We start from the raw sequence: 15,344 nt of genomic DNA on the forward strand, positions 1-15,344 counted from the left end.
CCCCCCCCCCCCCCAAAAAAAAGGCTGTATTTCTCCATTATATACAGTTATGGTGATTTAGTCAAGGGATTAGAAAAGAGTTATCAAAAATTTTCTCTTTGGGGTCCATGAACACAAATCTTTCTTGTATTGGTGGCAATGAAAATTCATTATTTTGACGGGTTGGGGTTGTGGCTCAGAGGTAGAGCGCTTGCCTACCATGCATGAGGCATTGGGTTCAATCCTCAGTACCACATTACAAAAAAAAAAAGATATTGTGTTCACATATAACTAAAAAATAAATATTAAAAAAGAAAATTCATTATTTGACATGAAGAAACTCTTAAGATTGCCCCCCTTTTTTGTATCTTCATGGAATGAAAGGGATAAAATTGCCGTTTTACCAATGTATACAAGAAAATGACTTATTTTTGACTTTCTTGTAAGCCTTTTTAAGATTTTTTTTAAACTGCTCAATACATTAAAAATTTGTGCACACTTAATGCATTAGTATGCCTCTAGGCTATATTAAATTAATTGTGCTTTTAATACAGAATATGACATCATATTAATAGTTTAATATCTGTCCCATAAAATAACCTTCCTGCGTTGGGGATGCAGCTCAGTGGTGGAATACTTGCCTTACATGCTCAAGGCTAGCACCACTAAATCAATAATCAGTGATTAAAATAATCTTTCTTAGGGAGGAGAAATATTGATCAGATTTGTAAAATAATAAATCATTAAACCTATTATTATATATGTCTGTTTTAATTAAAACAAAAAATATATTCATAAGTGATACTGTAAATATCAGATGATCCCTTTAAGAAGAATAAATATAAATTAAGGCTAAATAGTTGCTCATGTGGGTAGAATTGTTTGGTAAGTGTAGACTGTGAACTTTGTAAGGGGATTTTGTATGTTCTGCATAGTGTTTGGCAGGTAGGAAGTTACTCAGTAAATAATGAATGATAAATAACTGCTATCTTATTAATTTGGTGGTTTTAAAGAAGGTGGGGGAGCGCATGAATAGGAAACAGAAGTTGCTTTAGCTATTGATACTGGTTAAGGGAGCAGAAATCATAAAGATGGTAGCCATTTGGCACATATGGCTATATAAATTAAACAAAATAAAAAATTATTTGCTGTCACTAACAATATTTCAAGTGCTCTATGGTTGTATATGGCTAATGGCTACCATATTTTAATTTTTTTGAAGAGGATAGGTTTTCCAATTTTTTTTTTTTTTGTACTGGGGAGTGAATCCAGGGGCATTTAACCACTGAGCCACATCCTACACCCTTTTTTTTAAAAAAAAAATTATTTAGATAGAGGGTCTCACTGAGTTACTTAGGGCCTTGCTAAGTTGCTGAGGCTGGCTTTGAACTTGCGACCCTCCTGCCTCAGACTCCCAGCTGCTGGGATTACAGGCATGCACCACCACCACCCCCAGCTAAGGGTAGGGATTTTTAATATGTCAATGACAACTGTGGCAGGAGAGAGAGAAAACAGGCTGGTGCCTCCCCACTTCGCTCCCCCCTCCCCACTCCCCACCCCTCCAGAGACATGATATAGTTCACAAGGGCACATCCCCCCTTAAGTAACTACTCCTTCACCTGGTCCTGATTCCTATAGATTCTACCAAAGTTTTTGGTTTTGTTGTATAAATATCTATAAATATATACACATGTAAACAGTTTTATTTATTTTGTAATAAGTTATTCTTTTGATAACAAAGAGAACATGAAATCTGTTAACTTACAAATATAAAATGAAAATTACCTTTAAGACCTTTTCTACAAATGTTTTAGAATATGAGGACTTTTAAAACGTCCTATTTAGCTTTTAATGTGTTTTGGTTAAACATGGTAATGTATTTGTTGTTATAGTAATAAGTTTACAAAAGTTGCTAAAGAGATGTTAGTTCCTTTCATACATGTGTTCATTCTTTGGGGCATGGATGATATAAGAATTCCTGGAGGAGCTCTTAAGAAATACAGATACCTGTGACATATGTGTTTATACATATATATATAAATGCACACAAAGAATTTTATCTATTTTTTTGGTATCATTAATTCATTGAGATAGTATTGTTGGCTCAAAGGATTAAATTATTTTTATTTACTTGCAATATTTGATTCATAAAACAAGTCCTTTTCAGAAAAGTTGTACCAACTGCCACACTTACTTTTCCTCATGTTTTCTGTGACACTGGGTATTCTTGAGCTTTTAATGTTTCTCTGTTGATGAGAAAGATTCTTTATTTTAGTTTCTATTTCTTTGATTATGAGTAAGAGTCATCATTTTTCATAATTTATTTGTTTTCTGCATTTCTTTTCCCCTTCCTCCCTCCCTCCTTATTGTTTCTCTTTATTTAAAATTTAAAAATCATGATAAAGATGCATAACAGCTTACCATTTTAACTATTTTTAAATGAATGTACAGTGCAGTAGTATTAAGTACATTTACATTTCTGTGCAATTGTCACCACCATTTATCTACAGAACTTTTTCATCATGCAGAACTAAAACTCTATATCCATTAAATAATGACTTCCCCATTCTCTTCTCCCCTACTTCTAGCAAGAACTATTCTAATTTCAGTCTCTATGAGTTTTGTCTGTTCTAAGTACTTCATTACAGTAGAATTATCTTGTATTTATGTCTTTTTATGAGTGGCATATTTCACTTAACATAATGCTGATGCAAACATAGGTATACAAGCCGGGGTGTGGTGGCACATTCCTGTAATTCCAGCAACTCAGGAGACTGAGGCAGGAGGATTGGGAGGACAAATCCAACCTCAGCAACTTAGTGTGGCCCTGTCTCTAATAAAATATAAAAAATGGCTGTGTTGGTGGTTAAGAGTCCCTGGGTTTAATCCCCAGTAGTGCCCCAAACTATCACCACCACCATCACCACAGCCACCACCACCAACAAAAAACATAGGTATTCAAATATCTTTGCTTTCAGTTCTTTTGTAAAATTCCCAGGAGTACAATTGCTGGATTATGTGGTGATTCTCTTTTTAACTTTCTGAGGAAACATTGTATTGTCTACCAAATTGAAAACACTATTTTAAATTTCCACCAGCATTACATAGGATTCTAATATTTCCACATCTGCACTAATACTTATCATTTTCTGTGATTTTGATATTAGGCTTCTTAATTGATGTGAAGTTGTATCTTATTATGATTTTGATTTGCATTTCCATAATGATTGGTGATATTATCTTTTTACGTACTCATTGGTGATTTGTATAACTTTTAGGAAATATCTGTTAAAGTCCTTTGCCCGTTTTCCAATCAACTTATTGTTTGGTTGTTGAGTTTTAAGCATTCTCTCTGTAGTCTGGATATTAATCCCTGGACTCTTAAGTGATTATATATCTATAACATATACTTTTAGACTTTAATATAGTATATATTTGGGGGGACAGCTAAGAGAGTGTGGCTTTTTTAAAAAAATTATTTTTTGCTGTGATTGGCATGTAAAACACTGTACATATTTGAAGTGTACAATTTGATTAATTATCTGTCAACCCATTGTCACAATTAAGATAGTGAACATACTTAGTACCTTAAAAATTTTTCATCCTGATCCTTTGTAATTTCTTTCCTCACTACTTTTGTCCTTTCATCCAGCCAGGCTCTGTCAGTAAAAGGTAGTATATTTTCTAAAGTTTTTAAAAATGGGATTTGTAATTCTTGAGGCAGGAGTTAGCTTTTTTCACTCTGCATAATATTTGAGATTCACCCATGTTGTTGCATGTATCATTACTTTTTATTGTTCAGTAACATTATCTTGTTTGATATAGCAGTCTGTGTCCAATTTGGAAATAAAGAATAATATGATATAGTAATTTAAACAAAGTTTAATATCAAGAATTATTAACTATGACAAAAGAGTAAGATACAAGGAAACTTTATGTGGTATTCCAGGTAGAATATCCAAGAACGCCAAATTTGGAAGGCATTCAGACCTTATTTGAGAAGATATAGTTCAGTTTGTTGAATGGTAGAGAAGTTTGTGCTTTGGGCAGTCTCAAGATAGTGTGACATTGCTAGGCAACTATACCAAGAAAGCTTAACAAATTTGGTGCTCAGTTAAAGGATGAATACTTAAAGAGATGCAGTTCATTGTATAGTATATGTTGAAGGGTGCATTCAAAGCTTAGGGATAATAAATGGATACATAGATACACCACAGTTTCTTTTTGATCTTGTCAGTTTTGGGTTCTGAATGTCTCCTTTATCTGAATGTCTATCTCATTCTAAAGGTTTGAAAATTTTTCTTTCATGATTTACCTAAAGAGATTGTCCATGCCATTAACCTGCACCTCATAATCTTCTTCAATTCCAATAATTCTTAAATTTGGTCTCTTAATGTTGTCCCAGAGTTCCTGTATGTTCTGGTCATGGTTACTTTTCTTTTATACTGTGTGAATGTTTAAGATTGGGTTACTCTGTCTTCTGGCTTGGAGATTCTACCCTCAGCATGGTCTATTCTATTAGACTTTCAACTGAACATTTTATTTGATTTATTATGTCATTCATTTCCAAGATTTCTGTTTGGTTATCTTTCATGATCTCTATCTCCTTTTGAATTTTCCTTTCATATCCTGTGTTGTTATAATTATTATTTTAATTCTTTGATTTTTTAATTCACTTAATATGTTCAGAGTCGGTTGTTGATGAATTATGAACTTTAGGAGGAATTGTATTACCTTGTATTTTCATATTTGTGTTGAGTTTTATATATCTGTTGGGATGTATTGCTCTTCTGCTTTTATGTGTGGATCTTTGTAGGGCATGGTCTTCTTTTATCAAGTGTCCTAGAGTGATCTAGATTGAGTTCCCCATGTAGGTGTGGTATCCACAGGTTTTGTGTTAACTCTGTTGTTGCTGAAGCAGTGGATGTCTGTGAGTGGGACCTGAGGACCTTATTAAAAAATAAGCAAATACGTATATGTATCTATGTCCATTCCTACTTGGGGCTTGATTGTTAGTTTGGATTTTTGCCTCTTCTATTCTTTGTATTAAAGTCTAACCGAAGTTTCAGAGTCATCAGTTTGTGTATGGGACAGGGTGTGCTGTCTATTGGCTGATTTTAGTTCAGCAGTACAGTCCCTGCCCTGTGAACTTATAGTATCATAGTAGATTCAGAAAAGGGGCAGACAAACAATAGCAATCAATGCAACCAATATACAGCCTTAAAATAAATTTCCAGTGCCTACTACCACACTAATTACAATAAAAATAGGAACAGTAGCATCAGCAGTTGCCAACAACAAAACAGTAAACAACCGTAAGCTAGGTCTGTTGTTGAAGAAATGGCAAGTGTCAATTGCGTCATCCATATCAGTAATAATTACAACAACATGAGTGGTAAGGGTAGTAGTTACAGAAAACAACTAGTTCTAAAAGATGGTAAACATTCATTCATTAAGAGAAAATATAATGTGTTATGAAGATAGAAGGGAGTTTAAAATGTTCAAAATGTGAACAGAGAGAATGTAGAAGAGATGTAGCAAGTGATTGTTACCAAGAAGGGGAAAAAGGGGTTGTTGCTGTAGCTCAGTGGTAGAGCACTTGCCTAGCATGTGTGAGACACTGGGTTCAATCCTTAGCACCACATAAAAATAAACAAATATAAAGCATTCTGTCCATCCACAACTACAAAAAAATTAAAAGAAAAAAAGGGGGTGTGAAAAAATAGAAAAAAGAAAAAGGGAAAAGAGAAATAACAAGAGAATTTGATTGTAAGTGGGAGAAGAAAGATGAGAAAGAGAAATGAACATAAGCAAAACGAAAATAAACAAACCCCAAACCCAACCTTCAAAAAGCAAAGCCAGGAAAATAACATTAAAACATGCTGAAAACGAGTTAAAAAATAAGCAAATACGTATATGTATATATGTCCATGAACCAGTTAGCACAGAAAGAATGTGCGTGTGCATGTGCACAAAAGGAAAATGATTTTAATGAGAAATGGAGGATCTGTCTCCACTTAGTTGTTCAAAACAGTTGATGAGAATGGATGGTCACTGCCTATGTCCTACTGTCCTTCTTGTGCTGTGGAGAGAGAGAGAGAGAAAGAGAGAGAGAGAGAAAACACACAAACACGAGCGTGCACACATACTCTGTTTGCTTATTGAACTGTCAGTCAGAGCGGCCTAAAACTCAAGCTGTTTGGAATAGTTCTCAGCTCTCCTTCTCACCAGTATGAGGTAGGATGGAACGGGAGTTTTGTTGGAACAGACTAGATTGATACATTCCCTGGATGGTGCTTCAGAGTTCTGTGAGGGGAGTTGTGTTTGCTGGGGCTTAAGTCTAATAAGGCTTTCAGGGCCTTATTTGATGGTATGTGCTCTGGAGAGATTAGATCAACACACCCCTAGGTGTGAGATGCTAATCTCTGCTAGGAGTCTAGATCTTGAGAGTTTCCCAGGAATTCATCTTATGGGGCAGTGAGCCAATCCTGCACAGACACACACTGCTGCCCATGAACATAGCCTTTGGAGTCCTGAATGTATTCACACCTGCCTGTTCAGATTCCTGACCCTCTTCAGCTCGTCCTGTGAACTGCCATACTCAAAGAGAAAATGAGTTGGACTCCCTTTCATTTTTCTGACTTGAATCCCCCTAAGTACAATTTTCTTTGTGACCATTTAACACATGTTCTGCTAGGTACACCCTAGGCCACACTTGAGGTGCTTGGCAGTACAGTGTGGCTTTATTTGCTATGATCTCTTGGGCTTCCATAGCAGCAGGCTGCCTTGTGGTCTTGTGAAGATGCCACCTTTCTTAGTTTTTCATCTGCCGGTTGAGAAACACAGAGCACTTTTTAAACACTAGTTTGCTATGCAGCCTCTGGATTAGCTAAATTCAAGTTACTTTTCTGATCTATTAGTTTTTCTGTGCCAAATCTCCATTGTGTTTCTATCCCTCCTCTGTGTGGTGAATCAGTCTTGCTTCCACTCCCGCAACTACCACCAGCTTGCTCAATGCATCATAATTTTCTGTGTCTCTAAGGCACTCTGTCCAATATTGAATTTTAGTGTAATCCCATTTTCACCCATTTCACTGAGAAGCAGTACTTATGCTTTCTCCGATCTGCCATCTTGAATCACCTCTTCTGTTGTTTTCTTCTGGATGTTTTATGATTGTATGTTTAGTATTACAATGCGTTTCATTTTGTTGTTTTAATTTTTGAGATAAGATCTCAGTATGTTGCTTAAGCTGGCCTTGAATTTGAAATCCTCTGCTTCCAAGTTTCTGAGTAGTTGGTACCTATAATGCATATTAGATTAATTTTTTTTATATGGAATGAAGATTGAATGGTGGTTCCTTTTTGGGGGTAGGTCATAGGTAGTATATTTCGATGTTCTTACAACATTTGTTGAAATGGCTGTTCTTTTGACTTTTGTCAGAAGTCAGTTGACCATACATATGTAAGTTTATTTGACTGTCTATTTTGTTCCATTTCATCTCTGAGCCTGTCTTGATGCCACAACCATACGATTACTGTGGCTTTTATGAAATCAGTTATGTTACCCATCCAATTTGTTCTTCTTTTTGATAATTATTTTTCAGTTGTGTTGGTTATCAAATTATTGCCCCTCAGCTCTAAATTGCACTCTTTTGTCTGCTGTATGAAAATGGATCAGGCCTTTTAAATATTACTTATTTGCCAACAGGCACAATGTTAACATTTGTCAATAGAGATTACTGGAAAGACACTGCAGAGAAGTTGTTCTTTTTTTTATTCTGTGTGCTTGCTTAGTGGACTCTTAGCAGAATACAATACTCACCTTCCTCAGTGTCAGCCTATATGATTTCCATGGTGTACAGCTTTTTCAGGTTGTACATCTTCACCCTAACTAGGCTCCTTCAGTGCTCAGAGGGCAGCCATACCCAGCAGCCCGGCACCCAGTGCTAACAGCTTCTCATGTACCTTCCATTAGGTAGGTTTTTAACAGTGTCTTAGTGGCACACTTCTGTGTCAACAGCTTTTACTTCTACCCTAGAGAATGGATTTCTTTTAAGTTGCTCATGGAAGGTTTCTGGAAAATTATGCTGTGCATCTTCAGAGGAGCTTTTCTACCTTTCAGGTAGGACTGTGTCTTCTCCAGCAAGATATAGATCTCATCTCTGCGATGGTTAATGGGTTGGGGAAACGTCTTCCTTTGAAGTTCTTAATCTTAGGAAGTATTGGCTTCTCATGTATTAGAGCCCTTTATATTTTTCGTTAGTTAATTGGTTGTTTCTCTAACTACTTGTTAAAGTTATGATTTTTTACACTAAACTTGCTTTTTATACAGTATCTCTCTCCTGATTGTCTTTGCATTTTCATATGAATTTTAGAATCATTTGTAAATATGTAATAAAGCCTACTGAGAGTTTGATTAGAATTTTTTTATTAGAATTATTGAACACAGTTGACATTATAACAATGTATAGTCTTGACCCATGAATAAGATATCTCCACCTGAATAAGATGTTCAATATGTTACAGCAGTGTTCAATGAGTTTCAGATACCCAATAGTATCACTCCTCCCTCCTTCATTTCCTCTGAACCCCTCATCCCTTTCTTGTACTAATCTTTTGGTTTTCATTAGATCCCTCCCCTCTCTCCCACACCTTTCTTTTTCCTTTTCCTCTCTAGCTTCCACATAAGAGAAACTGCTTATGACCCTTGACCTTCTGAGTTTGACTTATTTTGCTTAATATAATGTTCTCTAGTTCCATTCATTTTCCTGCAAATGATTTTTTATTTCTTTATGGCTGAATAAAACTCCAGTGTAAATATACCATATTTTCTTATTCATTCATCTGTTGTTGTACACTTAAACTAGTTCCATAGTTGGTTATTGTGAATTGTGCTGCTATAAATATTGGTATGTATTTATGACTATAGTATGATGGCTTTCATTCTTTAGGATAGACACCAATAAGTGATATAGTTAGGTCATATGGTGGAGTCTTTTGAATAATCTCCATACTGATTTTCACAGCACTTGTACTAATTTGCAGTCCCACCAGTAGTATAAAAGTGTTCCTTTTTCTCCACATCCTCTCCACCATTTATTATTGTTTGTATTATTGATGATTGCTGTTTTGACTGGTGGGGGAAGCATTTCCCTAATTGCTAATGATGTTGAACATTTTTTCATATATTTGATGCTCATTTGCATTTCTTCTTTAGAGAAGTGTCTGTTTAGTACATTTGATCATTTATTAATTAGGTTATTTGGGTTCTTGGTGTCAAGTTTTTTGAGTTCTTTATATATTCTAGATATTAATCCTGTCAGAATAGTAGCTAGAAAAGATTTTTTGACATTCTGTCTGTTCTCTCTTTACATTCTTTTTTTTTAAAAAAATTACTTTTTAGTTTTAGTTCTTAATTGTTTCCTTTGTTCTTAATTGTTTCCTTTGTTGTGCAGAAGGTTTTTAATTTGATGCCATCCCATTTATTAACTCTTCATATTATTTCTTGAACTTAAAAGGGGTCCTAGTGAGAAAGTCATGGCCTATTCCTAAGTGTTGAATCTATGTTTTCTTCTAGGAGTTGCATAGTTTCTGGTCTAATTTTAAGGTCTTTAATCCATTTTGAGTTGATTTTTGTGCAGGTCAGAGGAAAGAGTCTAGTTTCATTCTTCTATGTAGGATTAATCACTTTTCCCAGCATCTTTGTTAAAAAGGCTGTCTTTCCTCTAGTATACGTTTTTGGCACCTTTGTTAAGGATTCGTTGATAATAGATGTGTGGGTTTGTCTTCTATTCTGTACCATATGCCAGTACTATGCAGTTTTTGTTTATAGAGCTCTGTGGTATAATTTGAAGTCAAGTATTGTGATGCCTCTGACATGACTTTTTTGGTTTAGGATAGATTTTTTATTATTTCAAATAAATTTTAGGACTGTGTTTTTTAATTTTGCAAAGAATGTCACTGGTATTTTGATGGGGATTACATTGAATCTGCTTGTTGCTTTTGGTAGTTATCGGTGAACATGGGAGGTCTTTCCATCTCCTTGTGTCTTCCTCAGTTTCTTTCTTCAGTGTTCTATAGTTTTCATTGTAGAGGTCTTTCACCTCCTTGGTGTTTTTTTTTTTTTTTAATAAGGCTATTGTGAGTGGAATTTTTTTTTTTAATATAATTTTTTTTTTAATGTGGTGCTGAGAATTGAACCCAGTGCCTCATGCATGCTAGGTGAGTGCGCTACCACTTGAGCCACATCCCTACCCCCTGGAATTGTTTTCTTGATACATTTTTTTTTTCCCTCAGCAGATTCATTGTTGGTATATAGGAAAGCTATTGTTTTTTGTATGTTGATTTTGTAACCTGCTACTTTGCTGAATTTATTCATTAGCTCTAGCAGTTTTTTGGTGGTGTTTTTTGGGATCTTCTAAATATATGATTAGATCATGTGCAAACAGTGATAATTTGACTTCTCCCTTTCCTATGTCTGTCTCTTTTAATGCCTTCTCTTGCCTAATTGCTTTGGCTAGAATATCCAGCACTGTATTAAATAGGAGTGGTGAGAATGGACATCCTTGTCTTGTTACCGATTTTAAAGGAAATCCTTTCAGTTTTCCCCCATTTACCATGAGGTTGACTTTGGATTTATCATGTATAGCTTTTATGATGTTAACGTAGGTTCCTTCTATCCCTGCTCTCTTCAGTATTTTTTTTTTGTTTGTCATAAATGGGTGCTGAATTTTGTCAAAGGCTTTCTGTGTGTCTATTGAGATGACTAAGTGATTTTTGTCTTTAATTCTATTTATGTGGTAAATTACTTTTATTGATTTGCATATGTTGAACCATCTTTGCATCTCTGGGATAAGACCAACTTGGTCATGATGGACAATTTTATTAATATGTTGTTGTGCACAATTTGCTAATATTTTATTGAGAATTTTTGCATCTAAGTTCATCAGGAATATTGACCTGTGGTGCTCTTTCCTTGAGGTGTCCTTCTCAGGTTTTGATATGAGTGTAATTCTGGCTTCATAGAATGAATGTGGAAGTGTTCCATTCCTTTTTATTTACTTTTTGGAATAATTTGAGGAGTGTTGGTATTCATTTTGGAAGTCAGAGTTCAGCTGAGAATCCACCTGGTTCTGTGCTTTCTTTTTTTGTTGGTAGACTTTTTTAGTACTGCTTCTGTGATATTACATGTTATTGGTCTGTTTATATTTTCTGTGACTTCTTGATTCAATTTTGGCAAATTGTGTATGTCTAGAAATGTATCCATTACTTCTAGGTTTTCCAATGTATTAGAATATATGGGGCTGGGGTTGTAACTCAGTGGTAAAGCACTTGCCTCGCATGTGTGATGTGTTGGGTTCGATCCTCAGCACCACATAAAAACAAATAAAGATATTGCGTGTTTATCTACAACTAAAAAAATATTTAAAAAGTATATGTTTTCAAAACCAATGATTTGCCAGCTTTCTGTTATGTGTGTGATGATTTCTCCTTTTTTATCTCTAATTTTATTTATTTGGGTCTTATTTTCTTTTGGTTAGTTTGGCTCAGGACTTATTAATTTTGTTTATCTTTTCAAAAAACCAACTTTTGTTGATTCTTTTGTAACATTTTTTATTCTCAAGTTTATTGATTTTTATCTCTGATCTTAATTATTTCTTTCCTTTTACTGGTTTTGATATTGATCCTCTCTCCCCCAAAGGACCTTAGATGCATCACTAGGCTGTTTATTTGGTATCTTTCTGATTTTCTTATGTAGGCACTCATAGCTATAAACATTTCTCTTAGAGAACTGCCTTGTAGCGTTCCAGAGGTTCTGGTGTATTGTACTACTATCTTCATTTGATTCTAAGAATTTTAAAATTTCTCCCCTGATGTCTTTTAAATCCCACTTATTCAAAAGTGTATTTTCAGTTTCCATGTGTTTCTTAGTTTCTGTAGGGTTTTGTTGTGTTGATTTTTAATTTCATTTCATTATGATCTGATAAAATGCTAGGATATTTATTTATTTATTTATCTATCTATCTGTTTGGGTCTGTAAACAAGTCAAGATGGCGCCTGGCATTTTGCCAGAGGGAGTGGTTTGTGAAGTGACGCCAGCGAACCATTAAGTGTGGAGATTCCTTATTGGTTGACTGGGGTATCTAGTTTATGTTAATTAAGATAAGCTGTGTGTAATGTATATATACCCCTCCTGTCCTACAATAAACTGCTCCCACTCCAGCTGTATCAGTCTACACAAGTTGCTCGTCACCCCCCCACCCCCGTTATTTTGCTGCAGCCGGACTGCGGCATCTATCCATCTTTCTTTCCTTCTTTCTTTCTTTCTTTCTTTCTTTCTTTCTTTCTTTCTTTCTTTCTTTCTTTCTTTCTTTCTATCTATCTATCTATCTGCTTAGAGTTGCTTTGTGGCCTAGAACATGGTCTATTTTGGACACGGTTCCAGGGGCTGCTGAGAAAAAAGAGTATTCACCCATTTTTGAATGAAATATTCTATAGAAGTCTGTTAAATGCATTTGATTGATATTACCTTGCAGGTTCAAAGAGACTTTAGTGAGTTTATGTCTGGATGACCTGTCTAATGGTGAGAGAGGTTTGTTGAACTTACCCAGTATTATTGTACTAGTGTTTATCTGAGGCTTCCATTTGAGTTGTGTCTTTTATGTAGTTAATTGCATGTGCTTTGGGGGCATATATATTTATTTCTGTTATATATTCTTGTTGGATTAATCCCTTTGCCAGTATGAAGTGACCTTTTGAAATTTTTTCTGATTAATTTTGGTTTGAATTTTCCTTTGTTAGATGTGAGAGTAGCTACTCCTGCTTGTTTATGGGTTCCATTTGCATGGTTCATCAATTTTCATCCTTTCACTTTCAGCCTGTGACTATCTGCCTGTAAGGTGATTCTCTTGCAAAGAACATATAGTTGGGTCTTGTTTTTTAATCCATTCTTCAAGCATGTCTTTTTTTTTTAAAATGTTTTTTTATTTGTTCTTATTGGTTATACTGATAGTAGAATGTATTTTGACATTTACATATATGGGGTATAACTTCTCATTCTTCTGGTTGTACATGATGTAGAATTACATCATTTGTAATCATATATGTACACAGGATAGTAATTTCCAGTTCATTCTACTATCTTTACTATTCCTATTCCCTTTACCTTACCTTTATTTCCCTTTGTCTAGTCCACAGTACTTCTATTCTTCCCTAACCCCCAATCCCTTATCATATCTTTTAGTTGATGAGTTGAAACTGTTTACATTCAATGTTATTATAGAGATGTTTATTAATTCCTGCCTTTTTGCTTTATTGATAATGTTTAATTTGGCCTTATTTTTCATTTGCTTAGCTATTTTTCAAATGAGACTTATTGTTTTGTGAACCGTGGTGGTGGTATTTTTTTTCTTCTCCCATCTGTATAGAGTACTTCTTTAAGTAAATTCTATTGGTGGCTTAATAATCATGAATTCTTTGGCTTTCTGCTTATCTTGGATGATTTTTTTTCTCTTCAATTTTTAAGGATAGTTTTGCTGGATATCACAATCTTGTTTAACAAGTGTTTTCTTTTAGGACTTGGAGCATATCATTCCCTTCCATCCCAACGTATAGAGTTTGTGCTAAGAAATCAGAAGTGATTCTGATTGCCTTTCCTCTAAATATGACCTGAAATTTTTCTCTTGAGGCTTTTAAAATTCTATCCTTAGTATATATTTTAGGCATTTTAATTGTAATGTGTTGTGGGAAGGTTCTTTTTTGATTTTTTCTATTTGGGTTTCTGAATGCTTCCTGTATGTGGATGTTCAGAATTATTATTTCCCAGAGAGGTTATAAATTCCATTAGCTTGCATTCCACAACTCTCCTCATTGCTTATTGTTTGGTCTCTTCTTGTTGTCTGAGAGTTCTTGTATATTCTGATCATGGTTACTTATTGTCTTTTCCTTAATACTGTTCAAGGCTGACCTCTTTGTCTTCTAGTTCTGAGGTTCTGTCTTCAGCATGGTCTACTCTTTTAGACTTGCAAATGAACATTTTATTTTATTTATTGTGTATTTCATTTCCAAGATTTTTTTCTTTCTTTTTTTTAGTATCTCTATCTCATTGAATTTCTCATTCATATCCTGAACTGACTTCCTTAATCCATTCAGTTGTTTTCTGTTTTCTCTGGGAATTCATCGATCATTTTTTATGCTGATTGTTTTGAATTGTTCATATGGTATTTCTTCTACTTCAGTATTTTGTGGTTCAGGTACTTGTGTATTATGAACTTTAGGAGGTTTTATGTTACCTTGTTTTTTCATATTTTTTTAATTTTTGTGTTGTGTTTTTATAAATTTGTTCAAATGGATATCTCTTCTACTCTTATGTATGAATCTCTGTAGGGCAGAGCCTTAACTTGCCAATGTGTCCTTGAGTCATCTAGATTGAGACCCCCCCTCATAGGTGTGATGTCCACAGCCTTTATGTTAATTCTCTCTGTTTTTGCTATAGCAGTGGAGGTCTGTGAATGGGGCCTGGTTGTTTGTTTGGATTTTTGTCACTTCTATTCTTTGTACTAAAGCATATCTGTAGTTTAAGTATTGTTAATTTGTGTGTGGAGCAAGGTTCTCTGGCTTTTGGTTGAGTTTAGTTCAGCAGAAAAGTATCTACCCTGTGAACTTGTAGTGTTCCTGTAGGCTTCTAGCAGCTGACAGAACAGGGGGAAACACACAAGAGAAACATCTAATTCGAATAATATATAGCATTAAAACAACTGTTTTCTTCCATGACATCCACAGTGTTAATTGCCACAAAAAAACCAGGAGTGGTGTGGTCAGAAGTTGCCAAAAGCAAAAACAATATGTAATATGTGATCATGAACTAGATCTGGCATTAAAGCAAGCGCCAGTTGTCAACTATATCATCCACATTAGTAATGTTTATGAATGCATGAATGGTGGGGGAAGGAATTATATAAACCAATTAGTCCTAAGAGATGTTAAAAATACAGTTCATTAAGAGAAAAGAAAATATGATAGGAAGAAACTTTATAATTTAAAAAAGTGAACAGAAAGAATGCAAAAGAGATAAAGCAGGTGCTATTTATAAGGAAGAAGAAGAACAAACAGAAATAAAGTAAAAGTGGAGAGAAAAAAGAAAAAGAAATTGGATGTTTTCAGGAGGAAAAAAGATCAAGAGAAACAAACAGAAAACAAAACCAAAATAAGCCAACCCTGAGAATAAGGCAAGGAAAAATAACTATGGTTTTAAAAATGAGGAAAAAAGAAACAAATATGTGTTTGTTTATATGTCCATGAACAATTTAGCACAGCAAGAACACCAAAAATAAAACAAGAAAACCAAAACAAAACAACTCTGAGGGG

The 15,344-nt window shown here is 34.6% G+C and overlaps 1 protein-coding gene across 4 annotated transcripts in view; it reads left to right on the forward strand.

Moving 5' to 3' along the window:
* The window catches only part of Fut8 (fucosyltransferase 8), a 295,897-nt gene that overhangs the window by 79,097 nt on the left and 201,456 nt on the right, over window positions 1-15,344 (forward strand). Inside the window, exon 1 of one of the 4 annotated variants that reach the window (XM_048798519.1) lies at window positions 10,179-10,199. The exons of the other annotated variants lie outside the window; for them this stretch is intronic. The gene's annotated coding sequence lies outside the window, so the exon portion shown is untranslated. Of the gene's footprint in view, window positions 1-10,178; window positions 10,200-15,344 lie in introns of those variants that run through there. 4 annotated transcript variants of the gene reach the window in all.

Source organism: Marmota marmota, unplaced genomic scaffold (genome assembly GCF_001458135.2).
Source record: "Marmota marmota marmota unplaced genomic scaffold, marMar, whole genome shotgun sequence".
In the NCBI taxonomy this organism is placed as follows: Eukaryota; Metazoa; Chordata; class Mammalia; order Rodentia; family Sciuridae; genus Marmota; species Marmota marmota.